The sequence below is a fragment of the Bos taurus genome, chromosome 8, assembly GCF_002263795.3.
Source record: "Bos taurus isolate L1 Dominette 01449 registration number 42190680 breed Hereford chromosome 8, ARS-UCD2.0, whole genome shotgun sequence".
NCBI classification, from domain to species: Eukaryota; Metazoa; Chordata; class Mammalia; order Artiodactyla; family Bovidae; genus Bos; species Bos taurus.
Window position 1 is genome coordinate 50,443,561 of NC_037335.1, and position 20,202 is coordinate 50,463,762.

The following is a 20,202-nucleotide window of genomic DNA, read 5'->3' on the forward strand; positions in this document are numbered from 1 at the left end:
TGAGTTAGTTTACTGAAAGCTGATATTCAGTGATGGATTTTAGCATGAGAATTGAGAGGGCCTAAGACTTTAACATCTCCCAGATGGTGCTAGTGGTAAGGAACCCACCTGTCAGTGCAGGAGGTGCAGAAGGCAGGTTTGAGCCAATCCCTGGGTCCAGAAGATTCCCTGGAGGAGGGTATGGCAACCCACTCCAGTATTCTTGCCTGGACAATCCCATGGACACAGGAGCCTGGTGGGCTACAGGTTATAGGGTTGCAAAGAGTCAGACACGACTGAAGAGACAGCATAGCATAGTGAAAGGAACTCTAGTTATAGTCAGTTGAGCTTTGCTTCGAAAAATATGCTCCATTACTTGTGAAATATACGGCAACTGGCAAGTTCCCAAGCTTCTCTGAGACTCAGTTTCCTCACAAATAGATTTAACTAAGCCTTTCCTGGCAGGCTGCTGAGGACTGGATGGCAGCAGAGAAAGGAGTCCAGGTAGCTGAAATGCCCAAAGAAGCAGAACTCTTCCCCAGGAGGAATAGATGAGCAGTTGGATATGTCCTGGCAGTATGGGAATGAACTTGAACTCAAAGGTTTTGCAAGAAGGAATGAGAGAAGTCCAACTAGTAAACAGTAAAGACCAAACTCTCAGGACCAGATCTGTATGAAGACATTTCAGCAGATGTCAGCACTGGTAAATAAGGAGCCCAAGAATGTGTTCCAACTCCTAACACATAGAATCTGGAGGAAAAAAGAACCCCAATTTGATTAATATTAAGTGGGTATGATTTAGTGAACTGGAGGTTCAAAAACGAGATTAAATTTAATTATAGAAAAATCAAGAAAGTTCCCATTTATTTATACCTGAGGTTGGGAGCTAAGCTGTTCCCCCTTCATGTGCAGTGGACCAAGCAAGATGATTTGCAGAGTATATGTTCAAGAAGTGTTGATTTGCTTTGCTAGTCACCAGTGGCAAGTAGTTCAAGAAGTAAAAGCAAAAGAGGAGTAAGAGATCAAGCTGGTCTTTGGGTGCCCTGACATGGTAACATCAGAAAAGTTATGTCTCAAAGAAGTAAAATTAGCATTTTATTGTGTTGGCTACTATAAATTTTTGTAAAACATGGTCCCTGCCCTCTGAAAATGAATAAGGAAGGCACATAATCCCAGACCTCCTGGAAGCTAGCTCTTGATCAAGGCAGATTTCAATGGCAAATGAAAACTTGGAGGGAGCCACTTTGTTAAAACTGGAGAAAGATGGGCTTTACGCAGTTTAAAGACAATTAAATTAGTTTATCTAAAGTAAACTTCCACCCACAAATGGAGCAAAATAACAGAGCAAAGCCACTATTTCTGTTCCTCACCCAAACAGGTCAAAGGAATTAAAGAAGATTTCGGATGAGTCGTCCCTGTCCTGTTGATTGGCATCTATTGAGCCTCCATTCATGCCTGGCAGTGAGCTAGAAACTTGGTACACGTTTTTATTCTTTCACAAAGTGAAAGTGCTCACTGCTCGGTCGTGTCCAACTCGGTGATGCCATGGACTGTAGCCTGCCAGGCTCCATGGAATTCTTCAGACAAGGGTACTGGAGTGGGCTGTCATTCCCTTCTCCAGGGGATCTTCCGAATCCAGGAATCAAACTCCAGTCTCCCACTTTGCAGGCAGATTCTTCACCATCTGAGTCACTCGGGAAGACCATTCTTCCACAAGGCTCCTGTTATGTCCAGTATATACAAGGAATATAAGAGGACCAAGGACAAGAGAAATTAAGGGCTTGCCCAGTGTCACAAAGTAAACTGGGATCCACCCAGGTGTATCTGAATCCAGAGCCAGTTATGTTCTATCATCTCTGGCCCCGGTTTTCCAAAAAATCAGTAAGCCTAAATATAATAATTTTACCTGCCTACTTCTACACCTTTCTTCTCCCTCTCTCCCAAAATACTTTTGCCACCATTTTCCACAAAGTAATGCACTGTGTTACAAGCTTCATATCATATCTATTAAAGAGAGAATAAAAAATTAATAAACTACAAATAAGAAATATTTGAGAAAATTTTGATGCAAATGTCAGGTATTTTTGTTTTTCATTGCTCAAAGTTTATTTAAAAGTAACCCGTGGAGATCTTCTCCAGTTTTACTCTCTTCAGTTTCCTTCTTTTCTAGCCTTAAAACCCTAGATAGGCTTATGTTTGTATTTTTTTCCAAAAATACAATATTTTCTTACACTAACACCACAATTCCAAATATTTGTCTCAAACTGCTGAAAATAGAAGTTTAAAATGAAAACAGTACTTATCATACCTGTAGCCTCAGTGGTAAGGCACTTTCCTTTTGAAAATCTGCTGAATTTCACTTGAAACACATCTTTTCCTTTTTGTATGTGATTTAAATTGACATTTTTTTTCCTGCTAGTTTTGTGGTGGTGATACTATAATCAAATGTTGTATAACAATATGACATAGGCCATGCTTCTCATCCCTTTACATTATCCGAGTGTTTGACTGTCCCAAGATGAATCCACCTTTTCTTAATAAAATATTGATGCTTGGAGAGGCTTATCCATCTTGCCCGAGGCCACACAAAGCCAACAGTAGAACTACAAAGTTAACCATGGAATCAAGTATTCCTCCTCCCGTTGAGGATGTTCATATTTCTCTACTTCTAAAACTTGTATTTTAAAAAAGATTCTTCATTTAAGGCACAGTTCTTCATAAAGTCTGTCACTTGGTTGTAAACTTCTTGAGAACAAGAGTAATTCTATTGATTCTTGGTACCTAGCAATGTATACTAATGGGATTTGTTATAATTATGTAATGAGTTATATGCCTTCCCTTCCTTATCTGAGAAAGTATTTAAAGATGTTTCAAGACAATATAAACTTATAGAACATAAATTAAAAGTGAAAGTGAAAAAGAACATAAGATGTAGATGTAAGATGTATAAGCAAGATATAAGATGAAGCCAGGGATTGACTAAAATATGTTTATCATCCTGCAAAATATTATACTGGCTACAGTTGGATCCCATATTTACTTCTAAACTTACAAACAGCAAATGAGAAAAGAGACTTAGATGACTTACACTATCTATAGTTTCCTTAGAAGAGAAGGAATCTTCTTGATACCACAAGCAGATATAGATTCCCTCCAATGGCTGGTTAAACATGTGTTAAGTAACATACTGATGGCTTTTGATTCAGTCTGGTTTGTTTGTTTTCTACACATTTTTCTGCCTTTAAGAACTTGACAAGCCAATTAGTTAATAAATCTATAATCTAATAATACCCTAAGCTAAACAATATCTCCGATTCATAAATTTGAGTTTAACAATACCAAAGCATGCCCTGTTATGCCTTGTGAAATATTAAAGATTTTCAGGGTCCCATGATTAGAGTCATTCCTAGGATGTGATAAATAAAGAACATTCTGATCTCTGTATTATATATTCATTCCTCTCCCAACCCATATAACTCTGCAACCTTCAGCCTTTCCTGCAGAATCTGTTTCTGGACACCTGCTGTTGCTGCCTCCTACCCCGAGCACCGATTTTACAAAGTTGCCTATACATAGAGCCCTCTCGGCCTTTCACACTTAACCTTCAGAATTCATTTTGTGCTGCCTCTTCCCATGCAGTCTCCCTCCCTGACTGCCTTCAAGACTCATTTTATCAATTTTCCCTTATAAACACATTGAATGGTGGTAGGGGAAAGTCACATGATGTGAGTAACCCCACAATTCTGGCTGGTACCAATTCCAATGTTAAAATAAGAATGTACCAAAGTAAAAATATTTATTGCATTTTTGGGCATTGAACATTGAAAAGATTCCAAATATCGAGGACCAGGGAGGAAATAAGCACAGATGCCGCCATTTGGTGGGTTGTTGTTGTTGTACATTTTAGAGACAAAATACAGTAAATGTTTTACAGACATAGTTGCATTACCATGCGTCCCCTGACATACTGTGCTTGTCACTTTATTATTTAGCATTTATGCAGTAATTTGACTGTCCCATATTATTTTTCACAAGCATATCAAGTAGACTAGTTTTAACCCTGTGTGGAACCTGATCAAAAACGGCCAGAGATGTTAAATTTCCACCTCATCATACACAAAGTTCATAACTAAAGCTGAAGGGAATTGCAGAGCCTGCCGTTTGCCTTATGTTAACTGATCTCACCCACTCACGCAATGGTCACTGAAGTCCTAACGTGTATTAGGGAAGGAAACAGAAATGAAAAATACAGGTCTGCCCTCATGCAGCTTTCACTGTGGTATGGACTGAGGATTAAAAGAAGGTTTAAAATGCATCACAGTGTGATTGAGTGCTATACTTAGATTAATAGAGTACAATCAAGTTACACACAGCAGAGTATAATCATTTACCCTGATTGCATTAAACCATGGAAGCATGGTACAAGAGAGGGAGAAAGAAAGAGGAAAAAAAAAGAAAGAAAAGGGAAAGTAATAATGTAAGCTATGCAGGTAATTCTGCCCCGTGCTCATTTCAAGGAGCACATACCCTAGTGTGTGCGTGGGACAGAAAAGGGTGGTCAGTGGTTTTCCTAGTCAGCCTCAGCTCAGCTAATATGTGCCACTCAGAGTGAGGATTTAAAAATAGTTTACAAATCTCGTTTTAAAGATACTTTATATACATAGACATATCATGAAATATAAGCTAAATACAAGCCAACTGCTTTACTGTACATAATTAATGAAAATGCATACTGCTCCAACATCTGAGAAAAGACACTGTAGGACTCACTGAGTAACAGCTTGTCAGTCTCTACTGTGGCGTGAGCACAGACTTACATACTCCACTTCACGGGCAATTTAAGGGATTTTCAAGAGTAATTGTAACTTTTTATGTTGCAGTCCAGTTTCAGACTCCAACATCCAAGGAGATGTAACTGGAATGTTTAAGTCACTCTTGGGAAGAGAGAGAGAAGTGGCTGTTTGTTTACCTGTGTCACGGAAGTCCGACAAAGGAGAGGGCCTTTGAGTTGAGTCTTAAGGAATGATTGGTATCTGTCTAGACTAATAAGGAAGACAGTATAAGCAGAGGAAACAGCAATGTGCAAAGGCAGAAATGTATGAAATAATGCATATTCTAAAAATTCTAAATAATATGATATGGTCAAAGACTAAAGTGCCTATGGAAGAGTCATGCTGAAACCTTGGACTTTATACATCGGGATATCAGAAACTATTGTTAAACAAAGAAGTAATAATTTTGTCCTAAAAGGGGACTGCCTGCTGATAACGTACAGACTGCATTTGAAATGACCAAAGCAGGAGGAGCTGAGATAAATTTGGAAGATGTTGCCAGGGTTCATGTGAGAAACAATGAGAGATGAACTAAGGCACTGGCAACTGGCGAGTGAAGCGCATAATTTCTAAGGAATACTGGAGTTAGAAATCACAGGATTTGGTGACAGATTGGAGGCAGGAGATGGCATGTTTCCTAATTCAAAGATATCTACAAACTTGATTTAGTCAAACTGGGAAGAAGTAAAAGTAGCTACATATTTGTAAATTAATGTATAGGGGAAAATGATTTCTATAAGAAAATTATTTTTCTTAAAAAAGGACTGAATAAAAAACATGTCCTCCTTTTTTCCGTCAACTACTAGGAAACTCAAACTTGAATTTTTAAGTAGTCTTAGTGTGGTGGTCAATTTTATATGTCAATTTAGCTGGGTCACAGTACCCAATACTTATTCTGTGTTTCCGTGAAGATATTTTTAGGTGAGATTCACGTTTAAGTCAGTAGAGTTTGAGTAAAGCAAATTACCCTCTCTAACGTAGGTAGGCCTCATCCAATCAGTTGAAAGCCTTAATAGAAAAATTACTGACTTCTCTAGAAGACAGAATTCTGCCAGCAGACTGCCTTTGGACTCAAACCGCATCTCTTTCCTGGGTCTCCACACTGCACAATCACTTGAGCCAATTTATTAACCAATTTATAAACCAATCTCTCTCTCTCTCTCTTCCCCCTTCCTTTCTCAATATATCATCCGTATATATTTCTGAAAAAATATATTGTGATCTGATGGTTTCTTTTTTTCTTTTCTGCATAATCTTTTTTGTTTGGTTTGTTCTTATGCTTGGTATATTTATCTTACTGTAAATATACATCATTTTGGGTGATGTCTTTTTCAAAATTAGAAAATACGAACACATTAAAATCAGACTGTGCTAGTTACTTTTTTTAATGGCCAATCCTTAAAACAGCCTGCATGACAAATTTTGTATTTCTTTAATAACGATGAGGAAACTGAGATTTAGAATACCTGAATAACATTTCAGATGTCCAAAGTCTGAAAGAAACGGAACTGTGCTGGAAACCCAGATCCAACTGACTCTGAGTGTCTCCCTGCCATATAATGTTGCCTCTACGAAGAAGCAAAACTTAATCCAATATAACACAGACTCTGAATTGGAATTTCTAGGGCTAGTACCCAAATTCAGACTGCCTACTCCCAAAGTAGGTTAACTAGCCTTCACTGATGGTTGCTTTCATGATTTCCCTATAAGAAGGACACACACAGGGGCAAGAGGTCTCTCCACTGAACCAAAGATAAATCCACACTGCTTGTCCAGCAGAATAAATGGAAACTGAAAGTTCCCAGCTGATGCAGGTGTTGCTTTTGAGAACCACCCTTTGAGAACTAAGAATGTGAATGGTTTACAGCATACTGACAGAGAGCCAAAAAGAAACTCACTTTAGTCAAGTGAGTGCGTGCTGTTATTTCAGTCATGTCTAACTCTTTGTGACCCCATGGACTGTAACCCACCAGGCTCCCCTGTCCATGGGATTTTCCCAGCAAGAATATTGGAGTGGGTTGCCATTTCCTTCTCCCTGGGATCTTCCTGACCCAGGGATTGAACACACTTTTTCTGCATATCCTGTACTTCAGGCGAATTCTTTACCGCTGAACTACTAGGAAAGCCCAGTTGAGTGCAAGAAGGTCTAACAATTATAGAGTCAAGCCAAAGGGAACTTGCCATGATTTGGGGATCTAATAGTAATTTGGATCAACCTATATAATAAAAAAAAATAGAGGAGGAAAAGGGATAAGTGACTCTCCCCACTTTGGGCTAAAGCAAAAAGATAGGGAGAGAAAGAAGGATGTCTCCAGCCTCTACAATAATTTTGGTAACGGTTATTCTACTAGGGCTGGAAGTCTGTATTCTCTTTCCCCATCTTCTCTCCCATGATGTCTGCTGCTGAAGTTTTCCCTTGGGGCCTTCTTCTGCCAGCCACGTATCCAGTCTTTCCAGGACTTACTTTGAACTATCATCCACTCTCAGCAGATTTCAAGCAACAGAAATCCCTGTGTGCTTCAAAGTGTATGTAAGACAGAATTGAATATTGTATTGCAATATAATTGAAAACAAAAAGAAAAAAATACAGTTTAGAGAAAAACTAGCTGTATTTTTATATTCCTGCTGTCTAAAAGGAACACTTCAGAGCAGGGAGAAAGATAAACCTGTACATGTCTGCTTTTCACTTACATGGACAGAGTGGGAGTAGCTCGTACCCAAGAATAGGATCTTAGGAAAGGAAAGAGTCATTTCAAAGATCCTGCTGGTATGATAAGTGATTGAAAGGCTGAGACTTAAGAGTATAGGACCTTTGTTTAGAGTAATTGAGTGCAGTTTTGGATAGGCAAAGGCAGAACTAGAGGGAGTTCAGCAAAGGGGTAAGGAATTGGATTTCATGAAGAAGCATGAACTTGAGTTATGGGGGTCGGGGCAGAAAAGGTTATGAAGAGGAAAGGAGAGAAGGCACTGGCAAGATGTTAGAAATTTGTTGAACAAAAACTGGTAAGAAAATTGCCTATGACAAATTTTGACTGGGGCCCAGGGAATTTTTAAGCAGTGGGAGGTCTAATATTCAATATTAATCTATAGACTGTTCTGCATATGCTGCTGCTGCTGCTAAGTCACTTCAGTCATTTCTGACTCTGTGTGACCCCATAGACGGCAGCCCACCAGGCTCCCCCATCCCTGGGATTCTCCAGGCAAGAACACTGGAGTGGGTTGCAATTGCCTTCTCCAATGCATGAAAGTGAAAAGTGAAAGTGAAGTCACTCAGTCATGTCCGACTCTTAGAGACCCCATGGACTGCAGCCTACCAGGCTCCTCTGTCCATGGGATTTTCCAGGCAAGAGTACTGGAGTGGGGTGCCATTGCCTTCTCCCACATAATCTCCCTCTATTGTCTTCCAAGTCTCCATGAACAAGACTGCCTTGTGTGTAATGCAATATCTGTATCTCAATCACCGGCTGGAGCTAAGTGGCAGCTACACTCCTCTCCTCCCATCTTTACATGGCACCTGTCCTGATGCTTTCCCACAGTCTGATCCACATTTGGATTGGTGCAGGCCTGGGAGAAGCAACAGGATGCAGGATATAAGTGAGAGGAAGAAGTTCACAGAACAGAAAGAGGCACTAATAAAATAATCCCTAAAGATTTGTGGAAATCTTGGAGAAGGCTCTAGACTCCCAAAGGCAAGTGAGATAGTGCCATTTTATTTAAATAGCAGGCCAATATATATGTATACACACACACACACACACACATATATATATATAAAACAATTTAAATTATAAACAATAAAGGACCTCATCAGATCAGTCACTCAGTCGTGTCTGACTCTTTGTGACCCCATGAATTGCAGCACGCCAGGCCTCCCTATCCATCACCAACTCCCGGAGTTCACTCACACTCACGTCCATCAAGTTGGTGATGCCATCCAGCCATCTCATCCTCTGTCATCCCCTTCTCCTCCTGCCCCCAATCCCTCCCAGCATCAGAGTCTTTTCCAATGAGTCAACTCTTCGCACGAGGTGGCCAACGTATTAGAGTTTCAGCTTTAGCATCATTCCTTCCAAAGAAATCCCAGGGCTGATCTTCAGAATGGACTGGTTGGATCTCCTTGCAGTCCAAGGGACTCTCAAGAGTCTTCTCCAACACCACAGTTCAAAAGCATCAATTCTTCGGCACTCAGCCTTCTTCACAGTCCAACTCTCACATCCATACATGACCACAGGAAAAACCATAGCCTTGACTAGCCGGACCTTTGTTGGCAAAGTAATGTCTCTGCTTTGGAATATGCTATCTAGGTTGGTCATAACTTTCCTTCCAAGGAGTAAGCGTCTTTTAATTCCATGGCTGCAGTCACCATCTGTAGTGATTTTGGAGCCCCCAAAAATAAAGTCTGCCACTGTTTCCACTGTTTCCCCATCTATTTCCCATGAAGTGTTGGGACCGGATGCCATGATCTTTGTTTTCTGAATGTTGAGCTTTAAGCCAACTTTTTCACTCTCCACTTTCACTTTCATCAAGAGGCTTTTTAGTTCCTCTTCACTTTCTGCCATAAGGGTGGTGTCATCTGCATATCTGAGGTTATTGATATTTCTCCCAGCAATCTTGATTCCAGCTTGTGTTTCTTCCAGTCCAGCTTTTCTCATGATGTACTCTGCATATAAGTCAGGAAAACACCAGAGCTGATTCATGAGCTATATTAACCCAGGCTGGTGACCCTTGACTCTTCAGGTTTCATTCCCTGAAGCACTATCCAGATCTATAAAATCTGCTTGAAGTTTTCTCCCTCCCATTCTAGTTTTACATAGTTGACTTCAAAAACATGGGTGATAAGAATGTTGGTAGCCTTGTGTTTTCTCTTGTATTAACATGTTTTATTGAGAGAGGTAATCTTTAGTCCTATATGGTTATGCATACACACACACACATATATATGCAATATGGGAAACCCTGGTTCAATCCCTAAGTCATGAAGATCCCCTGGAAGAGAGCATGGCAACCCACTTCAGTATTCTTGTCTGGAGAATTCCATGGAGAGGGGAGCCTGGTGAGCTACAGTCCTTGGGGTTGCAAAGAGTCAGACATAACTGAACAACTAACACATATATATATGTGTATATATATATATAACTTAGTACATACAATGACTTTACATCACAAATTAATTATTATTTCTCCAACAAAGACATATAGATGGCTAATAAACACATGAAGAGATGCTCAACATCACTCATTATTAGAGAAATGCAAATCGAAACTACAATGAGATATCACCTCACATCAGACAGAATGGCCATCATCAAAAAATCCACAAACAAGTTCTGGAGAGGGTGTGAAGAAAAGGGAACGCTTCTACACTTCTGGTTGGAATGTAAATTGTTACAGCCACTATGGGAGACAGTATGGAGATTCCTGTTTTAAAAATCTAGGAATAAAACCAATACAGCAATATGACTCCTAGGCATATACCCTGAATACACCAAAACTGAAAAATAAACGTGTACCCGCAATGGTCATTGAAGCATTATTTACAATAACCAAGACATGGAAGCAATTTAGATGTCCATCGACAGATGAATGGAAAGAGGTTATGGTACATATATACAATGGAATACTACTCAGCCATAAAAAGGAATTCATTTGAGTCAGTTCTAATAAGGTGGATGAACCTAGAAACTATAATACAGAGTGAAGTAAGTCAGAAAGGGAAAAACAAATGTCATATACTAATGTATATATATGGAATCTAGAAGGATGGTACTGACAAATCTGTTCACAGAGCAGCAATGGAGATGCAGACATAGAGAACACACTTATGGACAAGGGTTGGGGAGAAGAGGGAGAGGGTCAGATAAATGGAGAGAGTAGCATGGATGCATACACACTAACATATGTAAAGAGATAGCCAATGGGAATTTGGTGTATGACTCAGGGAACTCAAACTAGGGCTCTGTAATAACCTAGAGGGGTGGGAATGGGCGGGAGGTGGAAGAGAGAGTCAAGCCAGAGGGGGCATATGTACACATATGGTTAATTCAAGTTGATATATGACAGATATCAAACCAATACTGTAAAGCAATAATCAATTCAAAATAAATATTTTAAAAAATAAAAAATAAATCAATTAGTAATATCATACTTACTCCTTAAGTACAAGGACTTGATACCCTTAGATTTTTCACATGTTGACCTTCCAAACACCCAAACCTGTGGCTAGCAATTAGGTAACACAAATAGAGTTGAGAGACCCAACTATATGGATCAGATTGTCCTCAAACCAGGTGTATGTTGTTTAGTTCACAGAGTGTCTAAAAAAATTTCAAGTCAACATATACATGTTAGAAAACTTATATAAAAAAATCCTAATTTCCTGACTCTATAGAAAAAATCAGAAGATCCGGCTTCCTTTAGATGGAATACATGCAGTTCCTTTGCCCTGACTGACCCATTTTACTTGTATAAGTTATCTGCCTGGAAAGCAGGCTTGAGCTTTGTCTACTGATTCGACCTCTGCTTGAACAATTCCCATTATGGAAATAAATGGTCTGTCTCACAAGACAACCCAATCTATTATTAGACAGTTCAAATAGTTAGAAAGTTTTCCCTCATATTGAATAAAACTCCATTTCTGTGAAACTTACACTGAATTTACCAAAGTTCACCATCTGATCTGTTTTAACACCTAAATCTAAATGACACCACTTTGATTATGAGCATACAATCATCTGTTTCCCCTAAGACTCGTCATTCCAGACTAAATATTCTTTTAACCTTTCCACCTATGTCAGTGATTCTCAACACTTAGGCCTTCCTGGTCATTTCCTTCTAAATATTATCTAGATATTAATGAAAAAAACATAATTGCCACAGTCTTCTTTGTCATGATGAAATTAATATCCCCATCAAAATGGAGTAAAAGTCACAACTTTCCCTTTTTTTCTATTACTACTTTTTTGTCTTATTTTGATGCATTTCACTATTATCTTGATGTCCTACCAGAATAATACAGATATATATCAGAAATTATGAATGTCAGGGACAGGATCCATAACATATTCACTCTGTCCATGCTACATCCATTATAGATTCATCATGATGTGCCCTCTGAGTGTGATACATAAATAAGTAAGCACTGCTTGTATATTGTTATTTAAAATAGGTGAGTTGACAGAGACAATAATTGACATGAGGTGAGTTAAGACAGGAAGATTGTGTGTGTGCATATAGATGGAAAAGCATTTCCCCTACATTTTAATATAACTTTTATACATATCGGAAAATAAAATGTCAGAAGCTTAAATAAGCTGAGATTAATCAGGAAAATGACAGCTTGAAAATATGAGTGACTTGCCAGTGGTCACAGAGATAACTGTTGACAGAGCAGACCTAGGATCCACATTTCTTGGCTCTAGTTTTCTCTCTTTTCAGTATACAGATATGTGCTCTGATAACCTTCTAATGGTTTCTCAAGATAAATGTATAGTTAATGCATCTTTAAGAATCTTACAGGTCCAGAGAAAGGCATTAAGTTGAACCTATGAAGAACTGAGCTGCATACATGTAAGAACTATAATCCCAAACTTACAAATCATCTTCATCTATCCAGTGTTCAAAGGTTCAGGAAAACAGGTACCAAACTGCTTCTAGAAGGTAGAGGAATACATGAAATATTAAATTTCTGGTAATAATTTTTGTTGACTGTTGCCCCAAAATGTGTATATTAAACGTATTTCACTATATTTCACATGTAAAAAGGTCAAGACTTTGCCTAAAGGTTAGTGACTTTTAAACTTCCATAGGAATTTCCTATTTCTAAAATCTCACATAGAATTCTCATGTTGATTTCCACCTCACTGAAAGAGAAGTTATGCCCTAACCAGAAGTCTGAACCAAACATAAATCTTTATTGAAGACATCTGTGCTAAAACAAGCATAATGAAGATTTATGGATACCTGAACAGAGAAAACTTCAAGTGATCCATTAAGATATACTTTGAGGTATGTAATTATAAGGCAACACCAAAGGAAAGTAAATCAAACTCCTTAAAAGAAAATAAAAATGGATCATCCTGCTATACATAAATTTCTGAAGTCAAAATAATAAAGTCAATAACTATGACACTGAATTACTGCATTAACCTCAAGAGCTACAACAGTTACTCCAGGGGGTTTCAGTCAACAAATTGCCAAACACGATGCGTAGAAATCAGTGCAGTGGCCGCTGTGAGTTACAGCGAGGGGACCACTAGTGCACTTGATGGACACTGTACATTTCACTGGGAGTTGACACGGACTAGAAAGTTCCCAACAACTGAATCCTTTGCTCCTGGAAATACGTCATCATTGCAGGGAAGATCCCCTTGCTTACTTGATTGTCTCACCAAAACCATGTATTCTGTGAATCTCAAAGTGAAGCCTGATTTAAAATGGAATCATCCCTGATTCGATTTTAAATCTACTATCATATTTACATTTATGATGATTTATTTTCAAAACTTGATTTTAACTGAATTAATATATCAAGATACTTGCTAAAAAGCAACCATTGCACAATTAAAGAGTAAAAAGGCAGCCCACAGAATGGGAGAAAATATTTGCAAATCATATATCTAATTAAGGAGGATAACATACAGTGTATAGAGGGAACATCTATAATAAATAGCATATATATATATATGCTACAATAAATATATATTCTACAATAAATAGCATATATATATATGCTACAATAAATATATATTCTACAATAAATAGCATATATATATATGCTACAATAAATATATATATATGCTATTTATTGTAGATGTTCCCTCTATACACTGTATGTTATCCTCCTTAATTAGATATATGATTTGCAAATATTTTCTCCCATTCTGTGGGCTGCCTTTTTACTCTTTAATTGTGCAATGGTTGCTTTTTAGCAAGTATGGATGTGAGAGTTGGACTGTGAAAAAAGCTGAGCCCCGAAGAATTGATGCTTTTGAACTGTGGTGTTGGAGAAGACTCTTTAGAGTCCCTTGGACTGCAAGAAGATCCAACCAGTCATTCTGAAGGAGATCACCCCTGGGTGTTCTTTGGAAGGAATGATGCTAAAGCTGAAACTCTAATACGTTGGCCACCTCATGTGAAGAGTTGACTCATTGGAAAAGACCCTGATGCTGGGAGGGATTGGGGGCAGGAGGAGAAGGGGACGACAGAGGATGAGATGGCTGGATGGCATCACTGACTCGATGGACGTGAGTCTCAGTGAACTCCGGGAGTTGGTGATGGACAGGGAGGCCTGGCGTGCTGCGATTCATGGGGTCGCAAAGAGTCAGACACGACTGAGCGACTGATCTGATCTGATATATATATATATAGCACCAAAAAAGAATTACTTAGGTATGAATCTAACTAAATACATACAAGACCTAAGTGACGAAAACTATAAAACTTTGATGAACAAAATCAAAGAATAAGTAAATAGAGAAATATTCCTTGTTTGTGAATAGGAAGACTCGATGTTGTAAACATTTCAGCTCTTCCCAACTAGATCTATAGAGCCAATGCAATCCCAATCAAAATCCCAGAAAATTATTTTATGAATATCAACAAACTGATTCTAAAGTGGGAATCAGTTTAGATATGGGAAGGTAAAAGACCCAGAATAGTAAATTCAACATTGAAAGAGAACAACAAAGTTGGAGGTCTAATGCTATATTCATTTTCAAGACTCACTGTAAAAATTTACACAACATTATAAATCAATTTCTCTCTTTTTTTTTTAAAGGACTTACTGTAAGGCTCCAGTAGTCAAGACAGTGCAGTATTGTTGAAATAACTGACAGATCAATGGAACAAACTAGAGAGCCAAGAAACAGACCCCAAATAAATATAATACCATGCACGAACCCTAATGTTAACTGTGGATTTGGGGTGATTATGATGTGTCACTGTGGATTCATCCTTGGGAATAAAAAATGCACCATTCTGTTGAGTGATGCTGATAATGGGAAAAAATATTCATGTGTGGGAACAGTAGGTATATGGAAAATTCAGTCCAGTTACAGACTTGGTACCTTACTAGGGGATACTCAAAAACTAGGCTTAGGGATTCTTTGATGGTACAGTGGTTAGGAATCTGCCTTGCAATGTAGGGGACACTGGTCAGATCCCTGATCCCATGTGCTGCAGAACAACCAGGCTCATGAGCCGTAACTACTGACCCAGCATTCTAGAGCCCAAGAACAGCATCTACTGAAGCCCATGTGCCTAGAGCCCATGCTCTACAACAAGAGAAGCCGTTGCAATGAGAAGCCTGCACACCGCAAGGAAGAGTAGCCCCACTCGCCAACCTAGCGAAAGCCTGTGCACAGCAACAGAGACCCACCACAGCCAAAAGTAAATAAATAAATAAACCCTTAACAACAAAAACAAAACTGACTTAGCTGGGCAATTATTAACTTGAATGCCTGAATGTGGCCTTTCCATATAGTATGAGCATCATCAAAGCATAGCTTCTTCAGGATAATCAGACATCTAGCACTGTGGCTCAAGGCTCCAAGTGTTCCAGAAAACAAGACAGAAGCTGCATGGTCTTCTATAACCTAATGTTTGCAGTCACGTAGTATTTTTATCTTTGTCTTTGGTCAAAGAGTCACAAGCCTACTCAGATTCAAGAGGAGGGACCCTAGACCCCATCTCTTGATGGCAGAAGTGTCAAAGTATTCATGACCATGTTTTAAAGCCATTACAGGCTCAAAAGCCCCTATTCCAGGTCATATCATAGTTATATGATATTTAGCTCTAGGGATTTATACACTGTTATTAGTGAAGAAAATAGGAAAGAGGTAGGTAACTGATACAAACTTACTCTAATAATGCAGCCTTAAATAATGAAAGTGCATATAATTCTAAGACATTTTCATTTGAAACACAATGCCAACCTAAGAACATTTTTAAACAGTCAATTCATTTAAAGCATAAGATGTTTACACATTTTTGTTCTTAATGAGAAATGCACCTAAAATAGAGTAAAAGTCACAGCAGAGACCAGTGCTGAAATTGTTGGCATCTGAATAACAAAAGGACAAAGAGATGATGGATGAGAGTATGTATATTAGCAACTACCAAGCACTGTTAATAGCCACTTGCCTGATTTGAAGGGCAATACTGGATTTACTCCAAAGTCTTTACAAGGAGGAAAGCAACAGTGGATGAACAAGCAGAACCCCTCAGGAGTTTAGACCAAGCTTGGAGGGTTATAAATAGAGATGCCCTAAACCCCTCCACAGACAAAGGTAAACCCATCAATAAAACTAACTGTGAGGGGGCCGGAAATCAGCCTGAAAAATTCCAGAGGAAAAAAAGAAGCTTGGAAAAAAAGGAAGAAAAGTCTAGGCTATTCTTCCATGTGAAGAAGACCATCTTATTAGTCATGGCAAAGGGAAATGTACAGAGTATTGTTTTTATGGCCCACTGAGGATATTTTCTTAAGGCATTAAAAATTACTATGAAGATAAGTAAATAAAACAATTGAGGACTGTCAGGTTCTTTTCTAACTACAAAAGAAAACAATGAAACAGAATTTAGAAGAGTTGTAATTACTAATTGAACCCCCTTGAAACTAACAACATAATAATTTATAGTGCAGGTTTAGTTTTTGTCAATAAGAATGACTAGCAAAGTAATCATGGCTTACTAAAAAATTGTCAACTTCCAGGTTGTTTCATGGTTATTTTCCTATCTATGTGCTGTAACAACTGTTTCAAACTGAATATTCCCTATAAAGAAACAAATTTGCTTTTAAGATCTACTCTATAATTCCACATAAACATTTAGGAAAGACAGAAATGTGAATTGATATACAAAAGTGTTGCTTTATCCATTTTTTATCAACTAGAAATTCACACTGAGTCACTTCAGCATTCCAGTAAAAAAAAAAAAAAAAGTACAGTTGTTTATAATAATGACTGCAAAGCTCTGAAAGATACTGAAGTGACTTCTGAGTCATCAAAGAAAAACAAGAAAGGTTGGCTGGTGAAAGATTATGAAGGACATCAAATACCAGCCTAAGGCATTTAAGTTTCATTTGATGGGCAAAAGGGAGACATTCAAAGTATTTGAACAAGGCAATGACATCACCAAAACAGCCCTGTAGGAAAATTAAACTGGTGGTAAAAGGCAATTCAGATTTTAATAAGGAATGACTGAAGACCAGTTAGGAAGCTATTGAAATAACACAGTAAAGGGGCAAAAAAAGAAGTCCCTTAACTAGGTTTTGTGATCACGAAAAGAGAGCGATGACAAATATATTGTCCCACTTTGCTTGGGACTGAGGAGTTTCTGAGGATGTGAAAGGTTCAGTGCTTAAACTAGAAGAGTCCTATGAACACCAGGATGATTAGTCACCCTAGCTGGATGTTAGGGCAATGAAAGAAGAGTCATTTTCTGGTTCCAGGGAGGTAGAACTGGGATGATCATTGAAAAACTCTCTAATAACTAGAAGCTTAGCTTAAACAAAATGCCTTCACTTATAGCTATTCAAAATAATCATAATTAACTTGGATCAAATTAATTAATAATCACCATTAATTTGAATCAAAAGGTATGGACACTGAAAATGAATGGATAACTTTCTAGAAGACTTTCTTATATTTTACTTAGAGTAAGGTACAGCAGGACAGAATCCATAAACCTGAGAAAGTTACCAAAAAATGTTAAATGAGAGCAAATGTTAAATATGGCCTAAAAATTAAGTCAGTGATTCAAAGGATGAGGCAGTGTTGGCCAAAGATACAAGGAGCTGAGTATGAGTTGGGAAGCTGAGTCAAGAAAAAGCAATGGTGCAGGGACAGGAAATAGGGCTTCATGAAGAAACGCATGTAGGAGGCAGTCAGTATCAAATCTCAGCAAATTTCACTCAAGTTAAAGCTCTGACCTCACCCAGTTTCATGCTCTAACTGTGGCTTATTGTCTATTCATTTCTAATGGAAACTACTTAAAAGAATAGATATATTTCTCTTTCTTGTAATTTACTTCTTCACCCTTTACTTCTTTTACTAGCATTAATCATTAATAACTCTTTTCCAAAACCCTCAACAAAGAAACTGATGTGGTGACAAGATTGTATTTTTAAGTTTTATGCTTTATGTTACTTGTTTCCACTAGTTTCTCCTTCCTTTTGGCCATTCCACCTTTTAGTTAGGACATTCTCCAGTCACTGCCTCAGTGAAGGATGTCAAAACAGAATGACAGAGAAGAGTGGGTGAGAGGGAGTGTAACTCCATATTTGTTGTTTCAGCTGTCTGGTATTTAATATTTGGAGAAAGGGGAAGATAATACATTTTGGAGAAGATTGATGATGATGATGATGGTAGTGGTGGTGGTGGTGATGATGATGATGAAAGAAGAGAGCAGATAGATTGTAGATTGATAGATAAGATTAATAGATCTAGATCTGTAATCTGTAAGCATCCCAAATTCTGGAATGTAAAGTGGAGAGAGGAAAGACTGCAATGAACTGAGGAGGGGTTGAGGTAGTGGATGCAGGGAGGAGCTCAGACACAGACCTGGAGAGATTACAGTGAGAAAAGCAGTGCTGCATCCCAACACTTCGACCCTCTCAAAGTGTCCACTTTTTTAGGACATGAGCTAGCACCACCACTCTTATTCTAGCCAGAAACCTGGAAAACTCCTTGACTACTCTCCTCCACATCCTAGCCCTACTGATCCTGTTTCCTAAGTATCTCCTGAATCAGTCATCTTCCTATCATTCCCACCAACACTACTCCAGTCCATCTCAATCAGTCCATGCCAGCCCACATCTTTACTTGTTGGAGCAGCCTCCTAACTGGAGGCTTTTGCCAGTCTCTAATACATTAGTTTCTCTTATGGACTTTGTTGTTGTTTGGCACATCAACCTTAGTTTAGACTGGTAATAATTATATTTCAGTTTAGTCTAATCATTCTTAAAAAGGGGGTTTAGTAATAACATCTGACTCATCAATTATATGGAGGATTCATGAGTTAATACCTTTAAAGTTAATACCTTTAAATGCTCATACGGTAGCTTGTTACCCAGTAACAGCCTGTGTGTGTTGTCATCATTGTTGCTATTATAATTTATTACAATTATAATACTTAGATTTTTTTTTTCCTACCACTCACCAGTCAAAGTTTGAAACTGACTTAGGAAGAGGATTTGGTTGAATCTAATTTAAGGTGAGCTAACTTAAACCAAAGAGTACACACCAGAAGTTCAAGCCCAAAAGTACCACTGAACACACAGGGTCCCAGGATGAGGCTCTCGGAAGCATTATGATTCAAAGCAGCTGTCTTGTTTTCCCATTTCCCAAACCCACACTAGCTTTTGTTCCTGCTTCTCACTATATTTGTTTCATTCTCTCTATGAAGACTGACTTTCTCTGCTGATTTTTCATGATGCTTATGAAAGCAAATGCCTAAGATTTCCTACATGTGTTCTCAATTCAAGCTGAGAAGTTACCAACGAAAACAGTTTCAAAATTTTTGTGAACCTGGAAATGACTGGTCATCTTGGGGCAGGTAAGAGTCTAAGAAGGGCTATAGGAAGGGCACACAGCCTGACTAATATGCCTCTTCATCCTGACTCCAAACTATGCTTCCAACCATGTCTCCTCCCACTTCCCTGCAAAGTAGATATGGCTCCTGCCACCCTGGATGACGCATCTCTCACAAGTGGCTGCCCTTCCATGTTCATTGTTCCTTCCATCTGAATGTTCCACCCCCTACCTAACCAACCTCTACTGATCCTTCCAAGTCAACCCAAAACCACCATCTTGATGATACTTTCACTTCCTTTGTATGTACTGAAAATGTGTATTTTGTGTATTCTCCAACTATAGCTCCAAAAATGTTGCATAAAATCATGTATTAATTTTTCTCTGAACTTCTTCATGGCAGGGATCCTTATTTTTCATTCATTTGTATATATTTAGAACTTTGATAATTTGTTGATTGAACATGTAAATGAAAATTAATTATAATTTTTCTTACAAAATTATTCATCCAGTTTATTCAAGAGACTCAATCTGAGCTTATGAAAAGTTTCAATGAATAAATATTTTTAAAGTACTGTTATAAAAAACTTTTCAGCATACACAGTAATTAAACTAACGCTAATAATTTATTAAATAATGAATATTCTGATAGATCTGTTTTAATTGAGTTATTAGATATAAGCATATTTGTTTCATGTAAATAGACACTGAAAAAATGGTTTTAACATTGTGCAGAAACAGTTTATTTCATTTAAACTAATCATTCACCTGGCTTTCAATTCACCTTGTATTTTATTGTAAGAATAATGGATCTTTTTCAGAGATGATCCAGGAGTGACTTGCTTGTGCCTGAATAAGTTGTAATA